Here is a 14,848-nt window from a genome sequence, read left to right on the forward strand (position 1 = left end):
AAATTAAGAATCACACAAATGCTCAGTTATTTTTTATTCATCACCAATTTAAAAACTATATCAGTTCAATTTGAAATGTTTTTGCATGTGTTTTTAAAGACTATCTGCGACAGTTCCGGACAATTTAATTTTACCCTACATTCTGAATATCTTTTCCCCCGGGCTGTACCACATTTGATCTCATCAGATAACAAAACAGCGGTTCTGTTACTGTAAGATGTGAGAAAAAAACAAGCAAAGTAGATACATAAATAAATAGTTTATAACATTACTTACCAGTGTTTATTTTATTTTAAATAAATGTGTAGCATTTATTTATGCTTTTGTAATATATATTAAATCTTAGAAACCAGTCAGTCGTTTATTCCAAATCTGGGTCTCTGCATTGACCGATTTATATAAAGCAACTTTAAACCTGTGTTTCTGGCCACTGTCATAGGACACACTTTTAAAAAACATGTTTAATATAAAATGAAAATAAAGATAATATTTATAATACAAATTAAAAAAATGACATTAAAAATTAATGTCTTTAGAGAATTTTAAATAACTTTCAAACCCAAACTGTTTTTGTTTTTATCAAATTGGGAACACATGCATGTACTTCAGAGGCTCCAACAAAAACTAGCTACTGGGCATTTCATATCAGAGTTTAATTTGTCATATTACATTCTAATACTTATTTCCATAAAAATGAGAAAAAGCACAGTTTGTGTATGTAGATTTATTTTAGTAGCAAAAAATCAACATGATTCGGTTTTGAATTCCAATATGTATCGCACTATATCACAATATTGTCTTCAGTATTGCAATACAGATCCTCAGTCCCAATACCCACCTCTACTTTCTGGGTGAAACTCAAAATCAGGACCAGAGATGCATTGATCCTTGCCCACTGCTGATGATGTCATCCAAGTGCGAGTATTGCTACCAGTATTGGTTTCCGAGTGCGATTATGAGTACTAGTAATGGGTCCTCTGCACACCCCTTTAATAAAGATCAATGGCCACTTTCACATTTTAAAATACAGAACAGAACTGGAGGATATGTGCTTGGAATAAGAAAAGCATTCTGCATTCCAAAAGTCACCCCACTGACACTTCCAAACCAAGGCACTTTTCTTTTATATCTTGTGCCTCATTGACAAGGATAATTGTGTGGAAGTGAGTTGGGGAACCATGTTATGGCTGCACTGGACCTGAAGCCCTTAGGTGAATTACTGAAGCATGGGGAACACAATCAACCTTGAGAAGTCATTTCAGAAGCAGCATTTGCTGGTATAATAATGATTTTAGCAGAAACCACATTAGATTAGCATACAGATCACGCATACCAGGAATTTAAACAGGTAATAAATTAAACCTTAGACGGAAAATGTAGATGATGTGAAGTATCCGTGTGTTGGCCCATTAATATACCAGGCTGTGACAAACACATTAATTACAGACCAATGAAAAATACACTTATTGAAACATTTGTAAACCAAATCATGACACTTCTTTAGTTTTATTTTAAATTCTAATATCGACTGGACCACCACACAAAAAGGTAATTTATGAAACTTGATTTATTTACACATATATGTCTACCCAAAAAGTGTTCTGCTTTTGTGTTATCTGTGTGCAGAGAGGTATTTGGCTTTTATGTGTCAAAGCATTTTTCGCATTATGAGCAGGCCTTTTGCATATGTCTCATTTTGTGATCAGATGGATGTTTTTGTTGTTCACAGAGATTTTGTGCTTTATCTGTGACATTTTTTGGCAGAAGAAAAACTTTGTGTAATACTTCTAGAAATGAGACAATCTTCTCATCTTACTATTAGAACTAACCAAGTGCTTTTAGGCTATTTCAATTGAATGGGTTAAATCTGAATAAGATTTCCATGCCTGTGCTTTTATACGCCACCACTCAGTGTGTGTACTTTGTTTGAAGAATTCACAGTAAGGTCAGTGTCTGTGTTCCTTGATTTCCTCAGAAGATAATGCAAGTCTCTATATTTGGATGCCCTTTTTTTCCTTTGGTGCACAGGACCGGAGGGTATTGAAACTCTCTTGGGGTAGAGGTAGCTCTCCAACATACTGAATTGTTGCATGGGGGTGCATTGCTCAAATCCCTGTAAGCCTATGCTGACACTGCTGTTCGTTGTTATCAAGGGGAATTGTTAACAATATCATATCATCTCAGACACAAAAAGAACATTCCGATGAGGTTTAAATAAATGATGACTGACCCTTTAAAAAATACAGTACACTCTGATTCAAGTTTGTAGAGCTCTACACATAGTGCTTTAGGGCTGGTTTCACGGGCCCTGATTATCATTGATCTTGAACTACCTAATGTTCCCTTAAGTAAGGTAGACCATGAATAGGGCTGATCTGTGAAACAGAATGTTATAGTGTAAAAAGTACAATATCTATCATTTGCATATACAAAAATCAAAACATTACAACACCTGCAACATATAGTGCAGACGTGTGTATTCCAGTGTCAAATTTGTTATTCAAATACAATCCAAACCATGTGTTCTGTGATACATAAAATTAAATCTCCTTGTCGTTTGTTTTAGTCACAATGGGCAAAACAGTAAATCTGGTATACTTTGATATGTATTCCAGATTTCTTGTGACATGAAAGTTGCTGCTGTTTAAATGTACTGGCATGCTTTTGATACTGCATAGTTGAAGCAATCCACACATCATTACAGGATGCAGGCAGAAGCCTGGAACATACTGCTTAACTATTAAAACTGATTCTGCATTTCAAAAGATTTTTTAAAAGATGAAAATTCAACAGTAATTTACAAAACTGAGGAACACACATCTTGAGGGAGATTAAGAGACCTCCAATTACATTACTTAAATGTTTGATAATAGTTTAGTAAAGTCTCCTTTCTAAAAAGATGCTGTAGGAGTTAATGTAGATTAATATGTCCTTTAGTCACATATTGTGGTAGAGACAATCATGTCAGTTGCATAGGCAGTCGTGAAAAACTCTTTGTCAATTAAGTAGAGAGATAAACATAAGGATACATTTTTTTGTAAAGTTTTTAAAGCAATAGGTATATAGCAGTATGTATATATATATATATATATATATATATATATATATATATATATATATATATATATATATATATATATATATACACCGTGTATATTTCTTTTCATAACGTGGAATATTAATTGAAAACATAGATATCCACATTTCCTCTGTGGCTATAACTACAAAACAATGATTTCGAGCACCCTGAATGTATGAATATGTAGACAGAATCTTCTGGCCCCATTCTCTTACTCTTCTACACTCTGTGATGCATGCATACCAACGTAAGAATATGCATGTAAGAATAACTTATTATTATAATAAGTTTTAAAATAATGTCTTTATTTTGTAGTAGTTTACTAGTGGATTCTGACTAGGATTCTCAGATTGTAAGTAATAGTTTCCAGTATCGTATATAAATAGTGACAGATTGTTCGAATAAATATATAAAGGGAAGCAGGAGGCAGCATACAACAGTCAATATATGAATGAAGAACATGTCCACCTAGTCTTCGTAAACGACCACTACAGTACATTTTAAATACTTTTGAATAAATACCCCATAAGTAACTCCAGTAAGGAAAACAACCTGGTGTACTATACATATATAGATTTTTTTTTGTGTCTCTGAGTGAAAAAGCACAGGTTCAAGATTGCATTTCTTTTATTTGTGAAGCAATAGGGTTTGCCTCAGCCAATTTTCAAAAGACATTTTCTGGCCAATTTAACAAGAACTGAAACGAAAAACATTCTGAAGGCTCCTTCAAGCCTCTTAACTTCAGAATCGGCAAGAGGATTTTTAACTTTAGGAGAGACATATTTTGTGGTCTTATTAAATCCCCTGTGTTAGGATGCTGGTGTTATTTCTTATACATTTGATTTGTGGGCTTGTATGCTTTAGAGTGCATAAAGATTGACAGTAACCCAGTTAGGAGAATCAGCCTGACCTGGGCAGAGCCAATTCAATACTCCCTGTGGAATCTGCACCAAAGACAGAGAAGATGCAAACCTCCATTCCTGACACAGTCCAAATGAGCCACATTCAGGGACACCCCAAGACTTTACACAATAACACATTTAACTAGTTATAACATGTAAATACACATCTTATAGATTTGATATCCCATTATGTAAATAGGGCTATGTTTGGCAGGATAGGGTATAAATTTGCCTCTGCCAACAATCACAACTGCGGCCATTCCCCAAGTAGGTAAGTGAGTGCTAATTGGGGAATGGTCATCCATGTAAAAGGGGATAAAGCCTTTGTTTGTGGTGAAGGGGTTAGGGGTGCGTTTGTCCTGTGTTTTGACTTGTATTTTGATAAACCTGTAGTGAAGGTGAATGACCCGCCTACAACTGTTAAACTTCGTGTTTGAATTTTTATTTTGGCCCTCATGCTCTGTTTATTTTGTGGGGCTAATCACATTAGTTTGTTTAATAATTACTTTAAACAATTAATTCATTTGAATAATTAGTATAGTTCAAATCAAAGTGTAATCAACTTGAATGAATACTATATGACCATTACCATATTAGATCACTGACTAAACACAGACAATCTATTAGTTATCTGTTAAATTATTATTATGATGAGGTCTTAATTAACATGAATATTCATTCACGTTAATTAAGACCTCATCATAATAATTTTATTTCTCAATAACACAATTAAACTACAGTACAAGTAAAATCCTATTGCTTTCCTAGCATTCAGTATAGGTTCAGCATTTCATTCTAACAGAACAGTCACTCCTCTGGCTCAGACTCAGTACAGGCTGCGGTACAGTGGCCCTGCGTCTAAACGCTCACAGGCTAAATAACTCTAGTTAAACACAAGCATCTATTATTCAAATACAAAAAAAAACTTGTTCAATTTCAATTCTTCTATTAACATATCACAGCTAAGGCTGGACTACCACTGTTCATTAACAATTACATAGTATACTTTCAAATAAGCACATAATATGACAATATGAGTTAAGCAGCTTAGTTGCTTTTTAACAAGGTTCAAACTCTGAGGTTTTAAATATGCACATTAAAAGCGCAGTGTAAGATAACTATTTTATCAATTTCTACGTGTTGTAATTACCAGAAATTACACTAGTTCTACATGGGAAAGGTAAGGGAATTACACTGAACGGTTCCTTGAAGAAACCCCCAAAGTCTACAGAGCAACTCTTTCATTGTAATTATGTCTTTGCTTCATTTCCTCAAATCTTCAAACCCAAGTTGGGCTCCTTTATCTTCAAAACCCAAATAGGGGTTTCACACACGTCCTGTGTGTTTTCTTCTTGAATGCTTTGCCTCAAAGGCAGACACAGCCTCATTATGCTATGATTACGACTGGGAACAGAAGCTTATGTCCGAGCCGGGAATGTTTCTTTTCGACGCATAGATAAACTGACTTGCAGACGTCTCTTTTTCCTATTAGCAGGAGTCTTGAACATGGTTGATGCTCTTTCGTTGATATTCGTTTATTGCAGAGTACAGAATCTTCTTGCAGTCAAGAGGTATAAAGCTTATGGATCCATGCTAGACTCCAGTTCAGAAATCAATTCAAAGTTTTTGCTGCAAATTGCCAGTTCTTATAGGACTTTCACACAAAGACCTATACATTCCCCCAACAACTGTCTTCCATTGTTTTGAGCCATGGGTGATCTCACCCTGCATGGGATGTCCCCATGATCTTATTTATGAATTCCCTTCTGCTGTCTCCAGCTTTTTGTTTCCTCCATAATTTCTGATCAGATGCTCTGAACTATTCATGATCCAGTAGAGACCCTTTGTGTCTTGTTCAGTTAAAGTTCACTGGCCCGAGGCTCACTACCCCCTCCTTTGTGTAGGATGGTTCGAGAGTTGCTCAAGTCAATAGGTCACATTCTGCACTGCATACTATGTGCTAAAAAATGAATCCAAAAGATTAGTCCAGATATGTCCTTATATCAAAAATAGTTATTAATTACAGGCAATTGTGCCTACAATTTGCTGTGTAAGAGATAACACACGGTAGGGCGTGCGTTATGTTCCATTAACACACAGCTGTAGTTGGGTTGGAGACACGAAGCTTCATTAATGCAACACAACACTCAAGCTGTGGTGATAAAAATTATGATAAAATAATTGTAACATAAACCCTTAAGTTATCTCGAGACAAGTAAACATGTATATTGGATACCTTCTCAAGATATGAAGGTGTTATGAATCCTACATAAGGTCCAATTCAAACAAAGCCTTACAAAAAATTACAGAGATTTCATTTTGTACATTTGAAATGTATATTTCTTCAAGAAGTGACATAGGCAAATTATGTGTTAAACAAAATGTATCTAATAAAATAACAGCACAAGAAGCCAAGTCATAAGATTACAGCAGTTTTACTTGCTAGCTGCACTACCAATGGATGTTAACAAAACAATCTACTGGGATTCTAACTTTGTATGTTGACAGTTTGCAACGCTCTTCTTGGAGCCAAGCAGTGTACAAATACAAGGGACTAAATATGTACTATATGTGACTCAGAACACACAAAACATCATAAGTACTCTGGAACTTGCTTTGCAATTGCACTGAAATGAATGGCCTGTGTCTTTGTATGTTTACTCAGATGCAGTCAGCACAAACTCGCAATACCTTTCTGGATTGCTAATGGTAAATTAAAGCATCATTGCTCTTAATTAGTGTATTATCAATGATGGTAATGTAATGTAAAGGAAAGTTGCCAGGGAGCAGCTATTATCTGTATAAGTGAGCATCTACATGAGCTAAACCCTGGTCTTTCCCTCTCATTAGTCCTCAGCACTGTAGTGCAAAGCAATCCTTCTCTATGTGTAGCCAAGACTGGAGGTGTCTAACTCTCTTGGCAGAGATAGGGCTGGGGTCAAAGATGGCTATTTAAAATTATTCATTATGGTTTCTTAAATGTTATCTATAAACACTGCATGCCAATCATGTCTTCTGCATATGCAGGTCAGAATCCAGTGTAACACAAAATAATAGATTTTATATTAACACAAGCACAGCATAACTACTGAAATAAATAGTGTAGTCTTAATGAAATGTTAATAACCAATGAATATACATTTTCTTTTTTATGATTTCAGATTATGATTTTGAAATGTCAAATTATATTTAAGGCTGTATTTTTATTTTTACAGTCATCACAGATTTACTCATTGCTGTGTAATATATAGTTCATTTCTGAAAGAATAGTGTAAATATACATATTTTGTATCACTTGAAAATAAATACAGTAAATGTTTGTCTCATTGATGAACTGCCTGTTACACTGCATTTAGGAACATGGCAGCCGGTTTAGTTTGCTTCCCATAAATGATTGAACACACACTGCATAGAGCTGCATGACTTCTTTAAAATGTATTCAGTGAAAAAGAAACACCAGCTACATCAAAAAATCACTCTGTCCAGTACAAGAACAGGACATTTCACATGTCTTTTGTGATGTTTTGCATGTATTTGTTTTTATTTTGTTTAATTCACAGATGGTGAATATGCTACAATTTAGCATTTACTGTTTTGTGTTTAGGTAAGCATTTAAATATTTAAGAACATTTGTTTTATTGTTCCTAAATATAGAGAACATTTTGAATGTGACTCTATTTTTCTTCTCCTTTAATACATATTATGTTTAATCGTGAAATATCTTGAAACACCTATTTTTGGAACTTGAAACAAACTCTTTTATACCATGAAAAAATACAACCCTAATTATAGTCCCTCACTGTGGCAATCCCGACAGGATTAGAAGAGCTGAAGGTCAGTGGGCATCCTCCGATCCCACGACCAAGCCAATGGTCTCTTTACACTTAGGAGCTTGACAGCAGACAAGCTACTGGCTCCTGGAGGATAAACGCCCAACCCTGCAGGAGCCCATCTAAGCTTATTGCGCACCTGGGCCTCTTTTTTTGCCTTCCTAACCTGCAGGACTGCCAGAGTCAATGCTTTGATTCCTGTAGGATCCAGACCAAATATCGTCATCTCTGCAAAGTCAGGGCACGAGTCTGCACTCCTCTGACAATATGACTGACCCTGCACATCATGCAACCTTTTCCAGGCGAGCCACTTGAGGACCCCAGGAATCTGCATGTTCTTGGTTTTTGTTGTATTTAAAATTAATATATCCAGGATGCACCTCATTATAGCCTGGGTTCTGGTGTTACCCAGCACAATTTGGTGGAAGATAATCGTTGTAGTCCCTGAAGATCACTCGCTCATTAATCAGCAGCTGACCTGGGTTTCCAAATCACAATCTAATGCCTGCTCAATCTGTTAGAGCTATAGAACATTGGGCCTATAGCAATACATATTTACTATTGTCTGCCAACTGTGGATTCTGAAACAACATCTTCTAATATAACCTGACTATAAAGCCCATTTTGTGTTTCTTGAGTGGTCATTGTAAAGCAAGCAGGTTGGATTGTGCAATGCTTCTGAAATATTGACATGGCTTGTGACTGGGCAGGCTCATCTCTTTTTTTCCAGACGTTGTTGAAGGCTGTGCATTAATTGATGTGATGGCTTGCTGTATTTCACAGGCAGTGAAAATCCCCTCCCTATATTAATGTTACATGTTGCAGTCAGTGGTGTTGTAAGCATTCTCTCTGGTTGCTGTTCTGAAGCCTGTAGAGCCCACTCCACTTGATGTTGCTTTCCATTGATGCTGACCACAGTGCATCTCAAGTGCAGGACATAGAAACTCTCAGTCAGGAGTTCAAGTCGGAAGTCTGAATCACTGTAGTTTTGTTTCAACTTGTTGTTGCAAACACTTGTCTGGATAATATTAGTTTACTGGGAGACCTAGGTGCTTGAACTGATGTACTGTGTCTGTTCAGGCATTTTAAACCCACCCTTTTAGCTAGCTATAGCTAGTGAAATAATTATATGCATTTTACCTGCCGTTTACTTCCATTTGCGATGCAACTCTCATAATTGCATTTATTTTGTTAGCTGTAACCCTGTTAAGCAATGAATATGATTATTTGTTCTCCACCCAGTGAACTGGTCTGCTGTTGCATAAGTATTATGTAAGGCTGCAATTCCCTCTGTTATCGTGATATCTCTTCCTGAATTCCCTTTTTAAAATAAAGCCATATGCTGAGAGTGAGAGTAGACAAAAACATTGAAAAAGAACAGAAAAACATAAACTAAGATCCCCACAAACCTGCAACATTTTTTGAGGATTTACTGTAAATGTGGTTGAGATTGTGGTGCTACATCTCACACTGGACCAATTCCAGAACGTAAAATACGATTCGCTTATCTTTTCAACATGGAAGTAAAATATAAAACAGTTTTGGGATTCTTATTTTCTGTTTATTAACACTGGAAGCCAAGCGGCAGTCATTTTGGTGTTTTTTGGTTTTAAAATGTAATTTTCTCCAGTCGTGTAACACATATGGGGCTGTGCGTTCATGTACCTGTCTGTCGTATGTATTAAATATTCTCACAAAGCATGAAATGCAGGAGTGCAAAAATAAAGGAGGTATATTACATTATACCTAAAAGCCCCGGGACCAGTCACATTGAAGGCCACACAGAAAACAATTTTGATTTTACAGAACAATATTATATTATTTTTATTTACTAGTTCGCAATGTGCTTGGCTGTAATTAGATTAGTCTCTACTCTCTGCCTGACTGACAGTCTATTGTTTTTCAATCAGCCTTTTCAAAGGCTGGCATCTGCTTGCAGCTCTGCTGTTTTGGTCAGTCAATTAGCATCGGGTCTAGTGAAAATAAATACCAGAGACTGTGAAGTTTTATAACGCAAGAAAATATGGAGTTGATGTTTTGGATCAGATGGCAAGGAAATATTCCGTTAAAGCTGGCACCCAATGGTGGCCTTATCAGGTGTCTTACAATGTATTGGACCTAGCAGCCATCAACTCCTGGGTACTTTACAAAGAATGCACAGAGAAGAATTTACCACAGAGAGAATATATTTTACAGTTAGCACAGGAACTTCGCAAGAAGCATTTGGAACAGAGGGAAACTGCCAAGTGTGTACCCACAGCTGAAGCTGGCAACCCCGCTGAGAACCGTAAGAGACGTCAATGCCAGGTTGGCAAGTGCAATAAAAATAAAACTTCGGGCAGCTGTGCAGAAAAGCGACATGGAGAAGTACATTATCTCTATTGATTGTGAACAGCCTTAGACTCAAGGTAAAGGAATACCATTTTGTCGAAAAAAAGAAAAATAAATGTGACTTTTTTTATAACTTCTTGTGCTGTGCGCTTGTTTCTAAGTTTATTTATCTACGTTGTTCAGTTTCTTTTGCATATGTGATAATAAACCGATTTCTGTTGAAAAGTTAAAAATGCATTGCTATAGTTTCAGTTTTATAAATATGCTTGTTGTAAACCGATGTCTGTTCAGATGTTTATTTATTTACATTTTCTTGTTTATATATATGCTTCAGTTGTTCAGATGTTTATGTGACATACTCGATAAACTTACATCTCTCCTTTTGTTAGACAATTTACAGTGTTCTGACTACCGCTGTCAGAAAGACTGCTGCGGGGCTTCGAGGTATGAGTACCTCTCCGGTCCTTCTAGTCTTCACATATCTATACTTCTAGCTTGTGACGTCCCTCTGGGCTGGCTTTTTACTATACCCCCGGGTTGCAATGGTATGTCTGCAGAACATACAAAAAAAACAACCCTGTATTGTATTAATAATACACCTGAGGTGGGCTGGCTGGTATTATACAGAGCTGTGTACTTGCAGCTGTATGCCAGATAATGCTGGATACAAAAAAACTCTACAGCATTTCAGAAAGGCAGTTGACCTGACACTAAAATACCTAGCTTTCTGGTTTCATAGCCATTATCTCCTTGATTTGAACTTCTGTCAAAATTTGATATGCTCAGAATACATACAAGAAGACCAAAGAAGTGTCCAATTTCTTTTAATTAATGCTCTTGTAATTCTCTTATTACAGTGGCTGTCAGAGAATTCTAATTTGCTACTGACCTCAGTCTTAATTTCTTGATGTCACTTCAATGTTAACAGTGAATCTAAGGAAAGTTAATGAAAACATAGGCTGCAATGAAACATGCAATCAATGCAGTGTGGAGAAATAGAGCACACCCCCACATTGATTTCCTATAATGTAGCATTAACATTAATACCTGTGGGATAAAACTATACCTAGTACTGAGAGGAAAAAACATCATCAGCTGTGACTATTAATATACATACAGTAAAGTCTAAGTATAAATGCAAACATACTGTTTGTTTTGACACCACAGGGGTTACTTACTCAAATTTAGTTTATATTCCTTGTTTAAATTCTGTCTCAGTTTCCAAATCTTTGCATCATATATCTGTTGCTTGTTTGAATGTACGCTTCCTTTTAAACAAGGCTCTCTCTGTACATGATATAATCACTGAGAAACATATTGATATTCTTGGGCTTCTGGAGGCCTGGCTCACTGGAAATGATTTATTCCCATTGAAGCATCTCCTCCTGGTTACGCATTTTTCATAAACATCGTGTTCAGCGCCATGGGGGAGGTATAGAATAGTTATTTTAGATTCGGTCCGAAACTTGTCTCGCTTGAACCAGCCGGATATTTTTTATTCTTTTGAGTATATTACAGTGTTTCATTCTGCACTTTAAAGATTGTTACAGTTTATCAACCTCCTAAACAAAATCTTGACTTCCTAAATGAGTTTTCTGCTTTACTTTCTTTTTTAATGTCTCTCAACTGAACGTGTACTCATTATGGGTTATTTTAATTTACCTTTCCTACCAACAACTTCCATGGTGGCTGAATTTAGCTCTTTATTATCAGCTTTTGATTCACGCAGTTTGTTTCTGTACCCACTCATGCTAAGGGAAATACTCTAGATTTGGGTTTTGCCTGCGGTCTGACTATTTCAGATTTTTCTGTCTCTGATTTGACTCTTTCTGATTTTAGTTTGGAGGTGATTGGATGCGACAGTTGTTTCAGCAGCTTTTCAAAATGTAATGCAGTTTCAAAACTTGAAATTCTCTGCCAGCTCTGATCTAGACTGATGTGTAAATGATTATAATCACTCTCTTTCTGAAATAATTGATGACCTGAGAAGATTCAATTTGACAAAATTGCTTTTATTATATTTAATATTATTTAAAAAAAAACGAACCTTGATAGTAATGTTTTTTCAAATTTCTGTCCAATATCAAATCTTCCATTTCTGTCTAAGGTCCTGCAGCAGGTGGTTGCTTCGCAGGTGCTTTGTGAGAAGTTTCATTTGGGGTTTAGATCATCTCATAGCACTGAGACTGCTCTGGTCTGTGTTTTAAATGATCTTGACTCAGGTGCGTGTTATATACTGCTTCTACTGGATTTGTCCACAGCATTTGATACTGTAGAACACCATATCTTGTGGCAACGATTGGAATACGAAGCCTGTATTTCTGGTTCCACCTTAAACTGGTTTTGGTCCTATCTTACTAGTCTTGGCCAATATGTCTTAGCTGAGGGTTGTTCCTCTCAAATTGTTGGTTTGACTTTTGGAGTATCCCAAGGTTCTATTCTGAAGAAAAAAAAAAAAACATAATTGGAAGTTCCAAATTGGGGGGAAAATAATTAAAATAATAATTGGTCACTCTAAATTTAAAATAAATAAATAAAGTATGGACAAACAACAAGTGTTGAATCTGCAAAAATAATTCATGTTTTGAGTGCTGTTAGGCAGTAGCGAGGACTATGTTTTAGATGTATAACGTGAAAGTTATTGATCATTTTGCAGAACCTAAAACAGAGTACTCGGGCAAAATACAAGTGGTCTGCAAGCTTCTTTGAACAGTGGCTAAACAAAAGAAAGTTTAAATCTGCCATTCTTGTAATTGATGAAATTGCTGTTGTGCCTGAACCTATCCTGAAGATATGTGAAATCAAAATTACAAGAAAAAAAAAACCAAACTGTTTCTACATTATATTAATGTAATTGTAGTACTTTTAGCAAACAATATGAAATGCTAAACTGAAATCGCAATGCCTATTCTAAGTGTTACATATCTGCCCCACTCCCCTTCTCTTCAGAGCCACTTTCAGTAAGACTCATAGACTCAATCTTTTAAAAGATCAAAGGGTGACATCTCAGACATATTTTAATATAAATTATAAGCTGTGTCCTTTAGTAATGTGCGTGTTTACCCCCCCTCATTACACTACAAATGATGCAATATATATATATATTATATATAGATATATATATATTATAATATATATATATATATAGATATATATATAATATGCTGTGCCATTTCAAACAGTGAACTGGTAGGCTAAAGGAAATGTTGAAAGTCACAGCAGAACTCGGCACAGTGGGTATTCCCTGATAAAAACACATTCTTCCCTCAAGTTGTTTATTTTTAAACATTGCTTTCAGAAAAAAAAAAAGTACAACATACCTTTGAAGAAAAAAGAACCTTTGGAAATAGCCTCCTTTATGGCAAAAGAATCTGATGAATTTTACTGTGGCTTTTAAGGAAAGCATGGTTCTTACAGCATGGCTATAGTCAGTACATTTGATAAGAATCGTATTGAATTGGAAACCTTTTATTAAGAGAACAGTTGTGCATTCAGAGACCCCTTTTCTGTTGGCTACTCTAAAGAAAAGGAAGCCTTTCTGGTAGCACTGCACCAAAATGAGAGTTGCATTTCATTATCCACATCCTTTTGATGAATGCTTTTTGAAGGAATGAAATGAGAAAAATAATAGAACGTAAGAATGATGAGAAAATCATTCTGGAACTTGACAACTTTGATTTGTTATTTGAACACACTAGGCAAAACTGGACTCAGAGGGCACTGTAGTGTAGCCTTACCCTTCGCATGACCTTGACAGAGGCAATTCAATTCTGCATTCAGCAAGCATTTGTGTGTTGGATCATTATATTGTAGCTACAGTCATTTCTCTTGCTTTGCTATTGGGTTTAAGTGGTGAAAAGTCTATAATGCTTTTTAAAACTAACATCGAGCAAAATAATCATTAACCATTATTCATAAAAGAAAAGCACCCAGTTTTCACCACTGTATAAAGGGGTTCACAAAGGTTTATGAACCTTCCTTGACTTTTTTCCTTGACCACTGCAGATACATTGTGCTTTAATTGTCCACTAAATACTATGTGAAATGTAAAATGTTTATAAGGTGATTTTAGCTTCATCTAGGTAACACTTTAGTTTAGGTATCCATTGTAAGTGATTATAAACAACAGCAACAAAACAATGGCAAAAGTGTATAATAATAGTCTTATTATTTCTAATCGTATTCTATAATTAATAACATGTTTATAATCAAGATTGCTTATAATCACGTATATCGAATACCTAAACTTAAGTGTTACCAAAATCTAGCCCTTTATTTTTTACACAACTTAACCTAAATATATTAAAATATATAAAACTATTAAATGTTACTGTTCTAATACAAATATTCAGAATTTCAGTAGGTTTGTCTCTCAGACTAGCTGTCAAGAGAAGGAAACACCAGCAGAGGAAGCTGAGCTCAGAGGACAGTGAAGCCTGATGCTTTACCTCACCTACACTGAGGCAAATACTGTACAGTCAATGTTACAGTCTGAATCTACTTGTCTTGCAACTGCTTGTCTCTAGTGAGGACACTTCTGTTACAGATGACCCCTACTGGCGAGTTGTGGTGATAAGTGGCATTTTTAACTGCATGTCCAAACTGATCCCTGTGGACAACGGGGAAGGGGCACGTATCGGGTGAAGTGCCACCTTAAAAAATACCATCTTAAAAAATATGTGACAGGGTAGAATCAATTAAAAAAA

The sequence above is a fragment of the Polyodon spathula genome, chromosome 33, assembly GCF_017654505.1.
Source record: "Polyodon spathula isolate WHYD16114869_AA chromosome 33, ASM1765450v1, whole genome shotgun sequence".
Classification (NCBI taxonomy): Eukaryota; Metazoa; Chordata; class Actinopteri; order Acipenseriformes; family Polyodontidae; genus Polyodon; species Polyodon spathula.